Here is a 17,470-nt window from a genome sequence, read left to right on the forward strand (position 1 = left end):
GGCAAAATTTTTAATGGATTTGAAAATCTGTTGAAGTTCACAAGTGAGGCCATATCTGGGTAATGCCAAAGTTGAACCTTCTGTGACTTGGTTTCCACCCCTGCAGACAGGGATTTTCAGGTTCAGCTGAAATGGTACTCAGCAATTTCTAATTAAGTTCCCTTTGACACAAGGCACCTTGGTGGGGAAGAAAAAAGTCAAAGAAATCTTGTGAGCAGCAAGCCTTTAAATGTAAAATAAAAAGTGGGAAGGGAAGAATTTCTGAGCAGCTTGTGAAACTAAGCTTCACTCTTGCTGTGTTCTGCAGGACCACTGTACTAGGTATTTCAAATTTAATGTATCTTATTTATGACCAGTTCAGCCTTAATTGTGTTCCCTTCTGGAGGAGAAATTATCTTTTTTTTATTAATTTCTCCTCTCATTCCTTGTGTAGCTGTGAATTCAAGCATATTACTTAATAGGTTGTGAAGTGAATTTTTGAATCATTGTCTTTCTCAAAACCTCTGGACTTCAGGCCACAGTTCTTCCTTCTGACCTGCATTCATATACTCAGACAATAAACAGGCAGAAATCATGGAGCACAGAGAGAGGAACCTTTTCTATCATACAGTGGACTGACGCCAGTAGTGTGCCTGTCTGAGGCAAGTGAACAGCAGGCAGAAGGGGCACTTTGGGGTAACAAAGACTGGGTATGTTTGTGCATTTTTGGTGAATAGCCTCCATCCACTCCCTTAATCAGAAATGAAGTGGATTAATTTCTCAATAAAGGTATAGGTTTTTATATATTCTCACCTTCCTCTTTAAGTGTGCAGTTAGCTTAAATCATGCCAGGTTAAATTGCTGGTTTGAGGCAGGCACCAAACCATCTAGTTCTTTGAACTGAGGATCCACTACCATACTACTTTTGCTAAACAGCACCATTATCTCTAGTATGTCCCTTTGATTTCAGTGAGTTTATTAAAACATGAATAGTTAATCTGAGACTACTGAAAAATGCAAAAAATCTTCCTTAGCCATTTCATCTGTGCCTTACACATTTTGTTTGAATGTTCTTGCTTTACTGATCTAAACAAAGAGTATTTGATGTCTCATAAAGAATACAGGAATCTGAGTTTGCAATGTATTGTTATTTCCTGTAAAACTGTACAGTGAATTCGGCTAACATTCTCTCTTATTTGCTTGCTTGAAATGCGTACATTTTGTACACAAAGAGGCTGCAGGCTTATCACTACATACCACTGCCCTCAACATTCTGAGTAAGCATTTGATAAATTCTGGTAAAGCCAGAGTAAATATTTTAAACAGTATCTTCATACTTTGACCAAACTCCTCCTGGGAAGAAACTTGAGATTGTTATATCCCTTTGAAAATGTCAGTATATTATTTGATTGTTCACTCAGCAATCTCTCTTGTGTATTATATGCTAGTCAGAGGACTAATGCAGTACAGTAGTTTTGGCTTCAGGTCTCTTAGGTTTGCTAAGAAGTTTAGGGCTTATTCTAATGACACAGCTGTAGAAATAAAGTCCACTGCATTCAGTGTATTGAAAAGTATAGCTTTGTTAGAGAAGCACACCAATTAGTGACCTATTTATGGTATATTCTCATTATTTCTTATTTTTGGCTTATTTTCAGCTGAGAACTGGTAGAACGCTTAGTATTTCTGCAGTTCATCTGTTGTATTAACCTTGAGAATACCAGTGCAGAGAAAAGGTAGGGTGAGCAGGGAAAATTAAGCCTATTATGTGAGAAGAGCTTAAAAAAAATCTTGGCAGTAAAATGAAACTGAGGGGGTTATGAATCCTGTGGTGAAACCCAGGAAGCTTGATTCAGTGACCTGGGTTTTGAAATCTACAAAACCTCTTACCTTTCCCTATCCTATTTAGCTTAAGGTACAAAGCAGGTGGAATTTTTTAATTGATAGCTAATCTACTGCTATTGAATATAATAATTTACAAATAATTGTGATTCTTCATGGCCTTTGATTCTAATTAATGTCCTTTTTATGTCCCACTAAAAAGGGGGAAAATGAAGAAGTGTATGCAGAAGGAAGGAGAGTCAAGGACACTTCCCTGGTCATCTACTGATTTATTCTGCCCCCAAGTAGGACCTTCAATCACCTCTGACTGCTGAGGCAGCCAATTTCTAAACTCTTTTTAGCTTAGAAATCCATTATAGGGACAGGAAGAAAAGACAATTGTGGCAAAAATTTATAATCAAGATTCATAGGTGATTTCTGTTTTGTGAATGGGATTTGCTTTCTATCTAGTATCATCCTTTTTAATATTTGTACTAGTTGTGACACTGTGGTAGTGTTGCTGGCTGCATGTTTCTTCTTTTTCTTCTTGAATTTATGAAATAATTTAGATCCCTTTTTTAGTTTAGTTTAATGATTTTTGTTGGCTCACAATAGAAGTTTGGGGTTTTGTTGTTGTCAGCTTTGATTTATAATCATCTGTGATGTATGGCAGGGATTTATGACTTGACTGTTTTGCATCTTTTATCTATAAGCTTAATGAGCTGCTAAAAAGATTTGTTTAAAACCAGAAAAAGTTGTAATCAAATGTTAACAACCACTGAGAATGAAATTTTGGCCTGATGCTTCTTTGAATGCACATGGTCAGTGAAAGCGAACTGAACAGAATGGAAATAGCTAGCACTTCTGGAATAGAATCATTTAGGCTGGAAAAGACCTTTAAGGTCATCAAGTCCAACTGTTAATACTCCCACTACTTTCGGATCTGGAGAATAGAAATGCCTCTTCATAGTATTTCTGTCTTCAATCCAGTTGAATTGCACTATTACATTTTTTTAATAGAGCTTTCCCAAAGTTCACAAGAAGATATAAGATATTTTGGTCAAAATTATGGATAGATTCTCATGGAAGATGAGCCCAAACTGCTATGTCACCAACTTTTTTTAATGTGTGTGAGGTTGCAGAGGTCTTTATTATGAAGAGTTGTATTTTGTCCATTATTGAACAAGGAACAAGATGTATAGTTTGTATTCAGTTTTCCAAAAAGCACAGGAGAGTGTCTAGACACTCTGAGAATGAGTCTTTTCTTGATTAAAAAAGTAATTCCACTTTAAGTACTGGCATTTTGTCTGCTGTAGGATTAGTGTAATTAAGAGGAGAATGAGCCAGAGGGTTTGAGTTTGTCCCAAAAATTGGTCTTTTTTTTGTTTTATTTCTTTTATTCTCCTACTTAAACTTGTTTATTCACCTGTAACTGCCAAAGTCTTTAACAATACCTTGAGGATGTCTGAACAGAGAAATAACAATTAAGAAATCATACCTTGGAGTAAAATACTACTAAAAAGCCTCGGCAAATTTCTCAGTTCTGCTTTCTCTTCTAAGAGTTTCTATCCTCTTTTAGACCAAGGAAAATCAGGGAACCCTAGAGGGTATGCGTTAGTGGTTTTACATTCCCATTGTGTACTAGGGACCAAGCATTAAAATGACCTCTGTGCAATGCCTGGTTCTCACAAACAGAAAGGAAGAATCAGCTGACCCAAGTTCTGTCACTGCACTCAGGAGAAGCAGATTGTTTCATCTCTCTGTAGATCTCTGCAGTCCAGGTACACCTTTCTCATTCATGGTTCTCTTTTTGAAAGGCCAGAGGCTGAGGAGCATCAGCTGTACTGCTCCTCCTTACCAGTCACTTACTCCAAGATTAATAATATCCAGTGGATGCTTCCAACAGAGTTGTTTGTCCTCTGTACTTCCCTGTGAACATTTATTTCCAGCAGGTGTTTGCCTCCCATTTTTTTCTGTGTATTCCCATGCTCTGTTTGCTCTCCTACTTGAACTAGGAAACAGCATCCAAGTAAAGATTAAATTCTGAAATAGTGTTCTCAGAAGATCAATGAATCTGCTGAACCTGGAGATGGTAAATAAAATGGTAAACAGACTTAATGAGACTGTTTACATTTCTTATAAACTAAATATATAAGCTAAATTCTCAGCCTGTTTTCATGTGCAAAATTTCACATTTGCCATCAAGCAGATGCATGAATGTATGTTGTGGATACAGCTAGAAGGCCAGTTGAAGTACTGAATGAGATGCACGACTTACTGTTTTGAATTGAAATCCTACCAGCAAAACTCAAAACATAGGAAATACTGGGGCAGCAAATGTTGAGGATAAATCTTTATTGCTCTGGATTTATTTTGCAAGTTGAGAATAGCTTTTATATTGTGCATTAGGATTTCCATATAATGTAATTGGAAGAGAGGCAGGAATGTGTGACATGATACTTTTAGCTGTCTTTATAATATATTATAGCTTTGTGAAGTTAGGTCAGCTGATCCTCTGGCAAAAATTAGCAGCCTCATAGACTTACTCTAACCTGTACTTCCAGTATCTATAAGTTATCACTGAAGACCAGTGGGACTTACTGACACCTATGTACACCTTTTTTCTACAGGTCATGCCTGGTAGCGGCTACAGGGAGTTGCTGAGTACCAGTGCTTACTCTGGCATTCTGCTATTTGGAGATCTCTCTAACTGGGAGAAATCTTTCTGTTATCACCTGTTCTGGTTTCTGTAATGCTAAGACTGTTGCAGGTACAGGTTACTCTCTGTTTTCCACAAATAGTTCTGTAAGTGATCTTGACAAAACTTTTCTTGACATGGTCCCTGACAATAAGCTCAGAGCAAGAATGAACGTCGTGTTAAACAGGAAGGTTTAAAAATCTCAGTGAAGAGTCACAAAATCTATGCTGCAGTATATGCAGCTGTAAAAACTTTTTGGAAGCCTGAGTATATTAAAAAAAAACCAACAAACCACTGCTCGCAAAAATTCCTGCTGCTTCGATTCAAAGCCAATTACACCTTCTCAGAAAACACTGATGATTATACTTTTCCCAGTAATACCAGTTGGGAGGGCTTGGAGGTTATGAATTCTAACTGATATAATAAATAAAAGCTAAACAACATTTTGTAAAACTCATTATGATTGGCATATACGTGAAATAAAAGACAAGGAACACAATCAATTTTAATGCCTAAGAACAAATTCCATAGGAACAGTCATACCATATCCTGGATATTACTGTTTGTATTTTTTTGCAGAAAACAGTCTGTGAATCTGTACAAGAAAGAGAATACATTAAAAAATTGGAAATAGAATTAGAATTTATTTCTCATATAAATGATACATTTGTTACTAAGCTGATAAAAACTATGAATGATTGTTCTCCAGATATTCAAATGAAGATTACAAATAAATATATAAGTAAAACTTAAGTTCAAAGAGCTTGATTATTCTTTGATTCTCACAAGCTTATTTCAGAATTAAGAGCAGTTATTTGAGTTTATCCATGCAAATTTTAAGCAAGATTGGAATCAAACTGAATGTTTTGCTTATAGTGAAAATATACAGCATTTGATATCTTGATGATAATCAACTAGTAGTGTTGCACACTGCATATAAATGCTACTTTACCTGTGTATAAATATTACTTTAATGTAAATAAGTACTGAAGTATACAAGTTACAAGTATTACATAAATGCTGATGGTATTCTAAGCCACCCATTAGGATTTCATTTATGAGGTCCTGTACGAAGAGAGAACAAAATCCCAATTCCTGCCTCAGAGGAGTTTATATCGTAAGAATATGAAGAACACCACAAGATCAGTCAGACTTCTGGAGGAATACAAATTCACATATTCCATTAGCTGAAATTTTTCATTAGTGTAAGATCTGTTGTGTCATCCATAAGTCTTGTAGTATGGAAGTGTTAACAACTTTATAAATCTTGCAACAGTTAGTACATCCTCTCTCAGTTTAAATGCACACTAAGTCTCTGGGGGTTGTGGTTTGATTGATAAGGAGGCATCTGAGATTATCAAAACAATTCAGGATAGGTAGTTCATTCATATTAGAGAATATGGATGGGAAAGTTGTTGGCTCTATTTTTAAAATACCTATAACAAGGCTGATGGCAAGGAGGCAGTTCCCCACATCTGAAATGGAACAAGTGCTATGAAACAGTTAGGTTTATGCTGAGCTTTATCAGCAGATTTGTAGTGGATTTTGGATATTACCAGTAAAAACAGACATTATATAGAACTATAGAAAAAAATATTCTAGCCTTGATTAGCAATCACCAGATCCTGTAGAAAGACTAAATCTAAGCAGTACAAGATTTCAAAGGACAGTTTTTCAGTGACAAATCATGTTGCAAACTAGGTGGCATTGTGTTCACAATCATTGCTAGGTCTTTTTGAGTCCCTGAAGTTTTCATTTCTTCCTCAGCAGAGTATTAGAATAAGGCCTGTGTACCTCTGGATATCTGACAGCAAGCTGCGTTTGCAGAGCACTTCACAGTCATTAGCTTGTCCTCAGAGGAGCCCTGGCAATTAGGCCACTAAGAGTGTTGATATTGATGGAGGGCTTTGAGACAGCTGGTTAAGCAAACCTATGCCAAAGCTAACATGGAACTTGGCACAAGGTGGATTGTAACTTTAGCATGTTTTAGGAAAGATTTTGTTCAATTACCAGACATTGTCTTTGCTAACAAGGATCCTATTGGCTTATTATTTGGTTTATACTGGTGATCCAAAGTGATCTAATCATATACGCTTTTGTCATTGCCTATGGAAAAGTTCTCTATGAAACGTCTTTCCTGAATAACTGCTATAAGAACAGATGTTTAATGCATTTCTACTCAAAATATTGAGTCCATTTGTCTTTTAAACATGATATAAATGAAGTAGAAATCTGTGGTGTTCATTCTGTGAAAGCTAGCGCTTTCATAGGGTATTTCTTAATAATACTTCAGAATTAGTGTAGGAGGATGTAATACTTCAGAAGGAACATGAAAGGTTACTGTTTAACTTCAGATTCATGGTGTCTTGTCTTTTTTTAGGGATGCTTATTTCAGAATTCTGTTACACGGATATATTGTTGAAATGACTGTAGGTTTCTCATGCAGTTTATGTGCATATTTTCAACTTGGCCAATTTGTTTTGCCTTAGTCTGCAATATTCTTTATCATATTTGCAATATTCTTTACTGTATTGTGTCTCAAAATTCTATTTATTTGTCTGCCTTGGCACCAGGATCCCATGCTGGGCTATAAGTACTTTTTCTTCCTAAAATTTATCACAAACATGCTAATGAAGCATTCTACAGTGCAAAAATTTTTAGCCTAAGCAAAAGCAACAGAACAAATATTTTGGTGCGTTCAATCCCACTCAGCAACTAATTGAATTCCAAAGTCCTTAACCTACCTTAGCACAGGCAGTTGTAACACTTTCTCCAAAAGGCTTGGTTTCAGAAGTTTGGTAATGGCCTATCAAATCTGCAAGACTTTCATGAGTGCAGGTATCCCCAGACATAACATAGAGGCCATTACTCAAGTGGCTGATGACAAAATGCAAACATCAATCTTTGCCTCTGCAATAAAAGTCATGGTTTAGCTTGGGCTGGGAACACGCTGATTTGGTGTGACATTCTCACTTCAAACTTGGCAACCCAGAACTTAGCATGACTTGGATTCAAACTGCATTTTATCTGAATAATCAAAGAACAACTTTTGAATAGGAAATTTTTTCTTTGTCTTTGCACAGTCAGATTTGAAACTACTTAACCTTGGAAAGCTCTGCTCACAAACCTAATGTTTTCTGCATATAGTTGTTTTTTCTTTCTGGTGTGCTTTTGTACATTTAGAAAATCTTTAGATATAGGATTGGTATCATGTGAAACCACCTTGATCTTTAACTTTGGTAATTAGATGGATTTGGACTTTTACATCTCACAATGTGGATCTCTGTTATTTGAGCAAAAACAATGAAATAGCGATAGTAAGCAGTTACCCTCAGAGTGGAATGGTTACAGGAGAAGTGAGACATACATACATATTTTTTGTAATACATATATATTTAATTAGCATTTTCTCTAACTGGAAACACATAGAAAATCAGAAATTAATTTTAGGATGTCGTGCAGAGACTTATTCACTCTCTCATGTTTTCAATTTCCCATTATGGCTCCTCTCTTTCTGTTCCTATTGACTTTCCAAATCCAAGCTCTGTTCAGATTCACAGGCCCACACAAGACAAATACTTGACACAGGAATACCTGCCTTGCCTGTGTTAGCTGTTTGCTCTGAAGCATGATAGTGTGTTGTAGCTTTACAACATAATGATTGCAAGATTTTTTAATATGAGCAAAAAATGCTATTTCTGTATACCTTCCCAAACTGTTTTTCATAAACACACACATCGAAAAACCAAACCAAAAGTCCCATCTTGAAGCGAGCATGATATAGAAAATATCAGGTATGATGATTATATTTTCGTAAAGTTAATAATCTAGAAACACTGTCATGATGGTAAGTGTTGTAGCGTTCTACCTAAGTTTGGAAATTGGTACTCTACAGCTTCAACTGTGATTTCTGTAGGAGGGTTTTTTCTTAGTCCTTTTAGTCTTAGAAAGTCAGAAACCCTCAAGCACACTATTTCCTATATGATTCAGAACATGTAGAATGAATTTTAGGTAATATTTATGAAAGAGGAACAAATTCAGCCAATCTCATTTGGACTAAACTCCAAGCTAATAATTTCAGCATGATTCTACAGGGAATCTGCCTGTACCACAAGATTTTGACTGAGGAAGCACTTGCTGATAAGAAATTATGTTATGCCTTCTTATTCTGCCTTTTCTAACTTTCCATTATTGGCCACTGACCACTCTTTCTATTCTGTAGTCTCTGTGAACCACTGTCTACCACAGACTTTTCACCACTTCTGCGTAGTGCCAGACATGAAAACCAAAAGTCTGCGCCGTCTTCTCTATGCTGAGATTACAAACTATGCCATTTTCGATACAACTTTTATGTAAAGAGACTACAGCTTCTTTCTATTTTATTCATCCTACAGTATTTTTTTCATTGTCCCTATAGGAAAGTTACACATCAGTATTATTTTACAGGCCTGCAATCAGTCTGTGTTTCAACCACTGCAGAAGCTAGATTGTGCCCCAGGAACACAGACTTAATGAATCCATGTATCTGAGAGACATAAGGAAAACCTTGTCTGTCTGGGCTTTTTCACCCTTCCATATTTGCACTTAAAAACACCATAGCATTTAAATACTCTTGTAAAAAAGAGATCCTGAAATGAAATGTGTTTGTTAGTTGTGTACACCTTATTCTGTTTCTCTCAACTTATACTGTAATTCATTTGATGTACTTCCGTTACATTACCACCACCTTGAATGCTTCCTCTGAATTCAATCTCATGAACCTGAGTGAAAATGCATTGTGTATGCAAAAAAAACACCCCTCAAGAACCTGCCACTGAGCCGACTGTTATCAACATATTCTGGTAGGCAAGCAGCAGCATAAGGTTTATCATTGACCTATAAGACGAAAAGCTGTGTGAATTCATGGTGAGCTGAAGAAGTAGATGACATATCCATCATCTGAATTCACAGGTATGACACTGGAGCATGAAAAAAGGAGTGGAATTTCTCCTCCATAACACACTGGAGGAAGTATAAAGAACCTTTTGCACTTAACCACATAAAGCCATTTTGATCCCACTCTTCATAAAATACTGAATACCTTCAAAAGGTCAGCAGACAAGGGGATTTAAGTATGTGTGTGTCTCTGCTATAGTCAAAGTTCTTGTAGTGTTATAAAACCTGAACAATTCTGGTCCTGCAGCCTTCCATTCTCATGTGAAAGTAAAGAGAGGGTTGTTTGGTGCATGCTGCTTTAAAAGAAATCTCTTATTTATACATGAATAGAAATATTTCCATTTAGCTAGAGTAATTTTGTACTTTTCATAAGAGCACAAATGCTTTTGTTCTTTCATTTGCAAATGCTTTAAAATACATAGGAATGACAAGTATGTGGTGGCGTCCATTTCACAAAAAATGTAAATCATTCAGGTTCCTCTTTTGGAGCTATTTTGAGATCTTTTATCACTGAATGATTTATTGGAGTTTAAAAAAAAAAAATTCAGAAGCGGCCACTGAATTATTAAATGCCCATTCTCCCTCTTGGTTATTCAAAGATTTTAAGCATCCACAACTAGCCTAGTAATTGAGGTTCATGGTATTCTACAAAAACAAGACCATACTGACAGCTTAAGTCAGAGATTTCTCCTGCCTGGTCAGTCCAAAATCTGTGTCCTTTACAAAGCCATGCAGTGTTTATACTATCTTTTTGTCAACATCCAACTCTGAAATAACATTTTCCTTAAGAATGCCAGGGACAGACAGTTTGTTTCTGCCCACTTGAATCCTGGGCTGCTTGCTGGAACAGGGAGGAGGTTGCAGAATGCCTGCAGCAGCAGCTTGCACTCTGTGCAGTCTCCTGGACCTAGATCTGGCCTATGCTTGATCCAGTGCCGCTGGAAATGGGTGTTTTACAAAGATGTATACACGAGCCCTCCAACAAGTCTGGAGGAACTTGCTGTACAAATGCTCTCAATGTTTAACTTTCTGTTGTTACACATGTTGTTTTCTCATTATAAATCATCAAACCAGGTGTGAACAACACTGGTCTAAGCGAGGAGCATTTTACACCTATTTTGTACAGCTAGCGAGCACTGCAAGAGTAGGTCATGAACCAGAACTATAATTACCAGTGAGTCTATCAAAAGATTAATGCAGTTCATTGTTGCTGCTAATGAAACCGAGGAGGATATGAATCAAAGCTACCTATCACTAGAAGAAAGTTAACTCTAAGTCAGCTTGAGCTGTGGCTGAGAGAGTTTCACATAAGAGAAGATAGAGAAGTGATTAATTTAATCCATTCCTACTGTGCACTACATCATCTGCTAGATCTCTGCATTGTATCACAAATCAAAGTTCTAGCTCATGTCCTGCAGAGTATTTCTAGAGGAAAAATCTAATCCTAGGCAGTTATACGCTTAGGAGGACCCAGCCTTGGCAGTTTGTCTATGTATTTAAAGCTTCTATAATGTCTCAGGTTCTCAGATGTTAAGCTCTGGAATTATGTATCAACTCTAGAGCAAGGCTAACATTGAGATGGTGACATACAGCTTTTCATGTTCTTTATGACAGTCAAAATCAAACTGATTTTTTTCTCACGTGTTCTGCATTCTGAAACCACAAACCCAGCAGTCTAAGCTGAATCATATGAATCTTGTTTGTTTTGTTTCTCATGAAACATTTTAGTATATATATTTCCTTGGCACAGGGTTATTCTGTTCCACCTTCCACTAAGATACTGTGGCAATGTCTTTAAGTTACAAGAAGACGTAGTCCAGCCTCAGCTGATAACTTGCTGGTCTGTGGTCTGCTTTTGGCTGTCACTGAAACTAATAACGAAAAAATCCCACAACCCTTTTCATAGCCCCAGGTTTGTAAAGGTAAAGTCTAGTAGATGTATGTTCTTATAGTTACATCTTCTGTGGTTGAAATTCAGTATGAACTAAATCGTGTTGGTTTCAAATATAAACTCATATCCACAGTCTAGCACTTTTAGGAAAAAAAAAAAACCCTCTGCTGCATGTACATGGTTTTTAAAATACTTCTTGACTCATATAGAACTAAACACTGAGACAGAAGCAAATCTTATCTGAAGTAGTTAGGATGAAGTTAGTGCCACTACAGAATTTTTAATAGTCAATAAAGTTTGCTGTTGAGTATCAGAAGTGGATTTCCACTTTCCCTTACTATTTTGTATGTTTGAAGGGTATTGGACCTTAAATTTTTGTTTTACTAGAAAACTGTTTAGGAGCTTACAGAACTACTGGTATTTGAATTGTGACATCCCTCAAGACTGAAACCTGAATGATTGCAAGGGCAAGGAATTTTCATTCAGGTTACTGGGATGCCCTGTCTGTCATTATGTACTAACTTTATGTGGACACTGATGTACACGTGCAAAGCACCTAGCTGCTCCTTATCCTTCATTGTCTTTTTGTAATTCAAGATTCCTAACAAATACATCAGAGAAGAGTTTTCTTCCAAAACATCTAACATCCTTGCAATCTCAACTAAAATTACTTTATTCAAGGAATCTTCTAGCAGTATTGCAGAAGAAACCCACAAACTGTTTTTTATCTAACATAAAACTGAAGAGAATGAAGGAGTAAACAAAAGCAGAGATCACTGTAGATCTATGTCATAAAGAAATGCAGGAGATAAAAAAAATTATTTTCTTTGCAGATAATTTATAGTGTTTTTACAGTTTAAACCTTTTCTTCTAAGAGAACCTTGACCAGGGTAAAGATCACAGGATATCATCTATTGTTTTTACCACTTAAGTGTTGTTTAAGTGAGGAAAAAATGGAATTGATAAGGACAAGCATCAGCTTGGCCTTGCCAAGTTGCTTTTTTTCCATACTGGGTATCAAAATCAATGGAAATGCCTGCATGCTGTAATTAAACAAAGCTTTATTTTCCTTTGCTTATATAAAAATTGTTGCTAAGGTGGGTTCTAGAGTGAGGGTAATGAGCTCAGGCTGAAAAGTAGTAATTGTTTTCTGTAGTTCACAGCTCTAAGGTGACTGCCAGCTCATTGTTGTACATTACTATCTATGACGTTACTAAATGTCTGAGTATGCTTTTCTTTTTCAGTAAGTGCTTTTTCCTGTGCTAATTTCACCTGTGTAACTTAAACATTTTTCCTACAAAGGAGATACCAATATGTTTGACAAACAAGACACGAGTTTCTTATTTTAAGTGTTGGAACTTGAGATTCGTGTTAGCATTAATTGGATCCAATTCCCATTGTCACAGAATCATCTGCCTGGAGCAATGCAGTCCCATGTGAGCTTGAACACTTGGATGGTAGAGTGTAGTTTTGGGTGCTGAGGGTATCTCAGTTCCAGAAGTAATATAGTCATATAAGCACAAGACTGTATTTAGATACACAATTACCCTGCCAAAACACTGTATCAACATGGCCAGTGTGAGCTTTGGTTCTGTCATGCTGTGTGATTCAGTGTATCCTTTAATTTTATTCTTAATTGATGTTTCATGTCTCATGATCCCAATACACTTGGTGCTAGAGCTCGCCACAATTACTGCCCCATATCCTGCCCCTTTAGTCTTTCCTCAGCTAAATTTATCACTTATTTCTTCAGGAATTGTGTCTCATTTGGGACTGAAGAGTCTGAATCAACACCTAATGCACTGGCAGTAAATAAGCCATCTTAGGTGTCCTCATTACTCCTTACTCATTCTTGGTTCTTTCATCAACCTTCTGCCAACACCCTTCTGTTAGCCCTCTCATCTTTCTACTACATTTGCAGAATACATTGCATTAGATATTCCTATTCAATTAGAGGTTCTGAAGACAGAAATTTCAAGAGAGTCTAAGTTCTTTGGTTTAATAAATCTGATGTTGTCTTATACTTCCCCAAATTCTGTCACTTCTCAGGAGAAATTAATTCTAAATGAAAACCCATGAAAGAACATTTGGGAGAGCTGCTCCTATGTGTAGATCTCACATTCAGGAAATAAATGAGTTGTGTCAGTACACAGCAGTCTTGTGACTGGGTAGCTATCTGGTAAATGTGTAAGATCAACTCAGTGAAGTCTTCAGAAGATTCCAAATAAAAATGATTGCTATAGCCATTAATTGCTGTGAATAAGGTATATATTCCATAACCTTTGTGTTAATGTCCTTAACCTTGTTCATAAGTACCTCAAAGGGCAATAAGAATGCATTATTATTAGTGTAAGCTGGCAGTCCTCAGACTAACCACATATGCAATTTACAGTATTTTCCATGAAGCACAACACTTACTGTTTTACATCTGCTAGTGTTGGCACTAATAAAAGGTGATGCTGCAAGAGGCAGTTAGGATTTGAGGTGGGGAGAATGGAAAACATTTGCCTTCAATAAACTGAAGTGTTTTTGGAGCAATTCTGAGCACATGCCATGAAAACATAGCTTAGTCTTTAAGGAGTAAAATTTCCCCCTTCTCAATCATCTATACTTTGTATCTTTTTTCTAGGACACAGATCTCTTTTTCTAGACTTACGCAAAATTTCCATTGATACTACTGTAACAGGGTCAGAACAAGTATTTATTACTTCCAGGTAAGCCAGTGGTTTAATGTAATTGCAAATTTGGCATATATTGCTAGCAAAATTGGGTACAGGAGAGCAGCTGTCTGGATATGATGGGATAATTTTCCCCACGCATTTTGTTAGATAATACTGTTATTTGATACCTGTCTTAGTTAGAAAGGACTTGGGGTTAGTTTGGCTCCAGATTTGAATGTTGTGACTTACTCTTGAATCTGTATTTCCTCAGTTTTCCATGTGCTTCCTGTCTTTATCCAAAGCCAAAGCTAGAAGTTCCAAAACAGAAAACCACAGGAAAAGCTGCTCTGGTAATGTTTATCTTGAGCAGAAACAAATCACAAGAGCGATTTCCTGCAAAATAATTTTCTTGTGACAAATGTAGCCTGGATTCTAGACCAAATAGTCTGCCCAAATCTACCTATTTTTAGATAACATTATATCAGTTATAGATTCTTATTTAAAACACATGGAAGTGTCTTTCAGTTTACCATCTTTAGGGTTTTTTTATCCCATTCAGCTCTGACAAATACATTTATCCTTTACTAGAATATTTGATTTATTTCTTGAAAAGAGGTGAATGGACCTGTGAGAAAGTTAGGAATTAAAAGGATTTGAAGAAAGCTTATTTGCAAAGAGCTGGTGTGTCTGTTTGTTGTAACTTTTAACTAATACTTACAAGTATGTTAAGCACTTCATAGTCCACATCAAAATAAAAGTTCCTGTCCAAAGCATTTGGGCTGGAATTCATCCCACTGAAGTTTAAACACTGAAATTATTTGCTCTCCATCAATATCTGCTGTTTTGCCATTGATGCTAGATGGAAGCTGAAGCGAATAGGCTTTTCACTTGCAACATGCATTCCATGTGTGGATTATACTGAACTTGCAACCGCAGCTTTAAGCCTCAGTTAAATATCTAAAGACTGGGGAGATGAATCTGAGCTTTCTATGAGATGGACATTCAAAGTGAAGATGAAATGGTAAGAAATAAGAAAAGCACGTCTGGATAAGAATTACAACAGTGGGTATTGTTGGCACTTGGGTTTGTGTGTACGTTGTAGCTATAAGCTAATATTGAATCATCCACGGAGGCACACAGATGAAGTGCTTGTCAGGGCTTGTTACTGCCTGCAATTCCTGGGGAAGTCCACTGGAATGAGACAGTGAAGGTTTCTCAATATACCTGTGACTGCCATTATGTCACATCAGCATTAAGCCTTGGCTATGAACTGTTCTGTCTTTGGAGAGGCTTCTCCAAAGGATTTAAATGGAGGGAGGGAAGTGATTCACAGCTTCTATACATAGGATGAAGGAAGTTCAGGAGCTACTGAAGAAATGCAGTTTTGTGGGTGCAGTTAATACAATGAAAAGGTGTCAGCCAGGATACGATGTACTAAGAAATGAGTTAGAAAGTCAGGAAAAGGGCCACAGTGTGATTGACAGGTGAGAAAACTGGCTGGGCCTCTGAAATGTTGTGCAGAAAGCAGGAACAACTTTTGGGGCACAGCTTGGATTAGAGAATAGTTAAAAGCTTTTGAGGTCACAGATCCTGACAGCGTTACCATCAGTTAGAATAGTGCCGTGCTATCTCAGTGAGTGCAGGCAGGTCATGTAAATGTTCGTATCAACCACTGCACTTGGGAAAATGGGCTTGTAAACTCTTAACAGGAAAAAATGAAAATCTCTCATGTTAATGAGATGTGATGTCATAAACCACTGATGGACTGTAGAACTGTTATGTAAATAATACCATGTATTTGTAGATTTTCAAAAGAGCTTTATTCAGCAAGGCAAGATTGACAAATATATAACCCAGTAGACCTGTAGTATGTTTCTACACCTTAAAATTGGCCTTCTGAACTAAGTAAGAGCAAGTAATGGTAAAAGCACTACATTAAAACTATCTCCACTAAATGCTGTAGATAAACGCCAGCACAAACATGCATGTATTAGTACAGCAGTGATACACTTTTTTCCTGTCACCTCTTTTCTCTTTTTAGTTTTATATGTGAGGTAGCTTGTCTTGTGCACTACAAACTTTGCTAATCTGATGACCCAAGTATGTAGTCTTAGGACTTCCCTTACGCACTTTGCAATTCTCTCATGAAGTAGTACCCTGGGCAGAATATTACAATTTACATAAAGTAAGGCAAGGAATCCCTGCAGCTCAAAGATAGTTTGTCTTCCTGTTTATTAGTCCAGGTCTCTGATTTGGCCATCTATTCCCAAAGAAATCCCCTTCCTCCGTTCTGATAGTGCAAAGGTAGACTTCTGACCACAGGAACATTTATGAATTATGGACTCCAAAGTTAATTGTACTAACCTTTTTTGCTTTCTCTCTTGGCTCTTACTTTGCAGGGTGACTCTTCAACATCTCCTTCTTTCCTGTTCTAAGAAAATCTGACTGATTATCAAAAGTGATTTTGAGCATCCGTTGAATGAATGTTATGGGTTCATCTTTAAACTCTTTAGCCCAGCATCGCTTAAGCTGCTATAACAGGGAATAAAGGTAACCTTAAGCAGCCCTTCACTAAGTTATTTTTCACTCTGTGAGATAGTGGATATAAAACTTTTGTGATCCATTCTATCCCACTGGATCTTTCCTGATTCTTGTTATATGTAATGCTTCCATGTAATGTAAAACAATTACACAGAAAAAGGATTACATGAACATTTTTCTTAAAGTCTGTTCTATGATCTCCCCTGATCTTTCTTTTTACTGGACAATTTTGAAAGTCCCCATTATATGTACCTAGTCTTAGGTTCTCCACTGGGAATCAAGTATACACATAGAAATAAGTTCCACTGTAAGCAGCTGAAATAATTGTGTTTTATTAATTGTGTCATTTTCTGTGTTTATATCTCTTGCCCATTAATCTTTTCGTCTCTACCACGGTACTCTGAATTCTTCTCCTTATCCTCCTCAGCGTTCCTATCAAGCTCTATAGCAGTTCTCTAGCCAGTCTGGATCTACATGAACGCTGACAAGCCAACCATTATGTGCATACGGATTGCCCAGTTCATTGCTACAGTTAAGTAGCTGCTGCTTTTCTATTTATAAGGGGTCTAATTTGACTCTTTCTCCACTACATGGCTACCAACTTGCCTGGATATCTTTACAAGTCAGATAGCAGATGTGTAACTAGAAATCAATGCTGCCATTCACTGAATTGTATCAGTTGCTTTTTCATAGCGAAGAGTTCTCGATAAGATGCAGTGCAACAAAAAGTAAAAAAACCGCATTTAATGTCGTATATTCAACTGGTTTTATATGAGACAGTTAACCGAAGTTAAATTAGGTCTTTCCTACTGAATCAGAAACTACAAATAAGCTTCCCTGCTTATTCACGGTTTGCATCTTTTTTTCCATTTTGAGAGGGGAACACAAATGGTGAATGTGAAACAGGAAAGGAGCACCATCTAGTGTCCAAAGAGTAATACTGGAGAA

The 17,470-nt window shown here is 36.8% G+C and overlaps 1 long non-coding RNA gene across 1 annotated transcript; it reads left to right on the forward strand.

Annotated features, from left to right (window-relative positions):
• Window positions 1-13,952: 13,952 nt before the first annotated feature.
• Window positions 13,953-16,604, forward strand: LOC142410998 (uncharacterized). The gene is made up of 3 exons (XR_012776077.1): window positions 13,953-14,035; window positions 14,841-15,002; window positions 16,381-16,604. It is a non-coding gene; the product is annotated as an uncharacterized LOC142410998 (long non-coding RNA).
• Window positions 16,605-17,470: the final 866 nt, after the last annotated feature.

The sequence above is a fragment of the Mycteria americana genome, chromosome 6, assembly GCF_035582795.1.
Source record: "Mycteria americana isolate JAX WOST 10 ecotype Jacksonville Zoo and Gardens chromosome 6, USCA_MyAme_1.0, whole genome shotgun sequence".
Classification (NCBI taxonomy): domain Eukaryota; kingdom Metazoa; phylum Chordata; class Aves; order Ciconiiformes; family Ciconiidae; genus Mycteria; species Mycteria americana.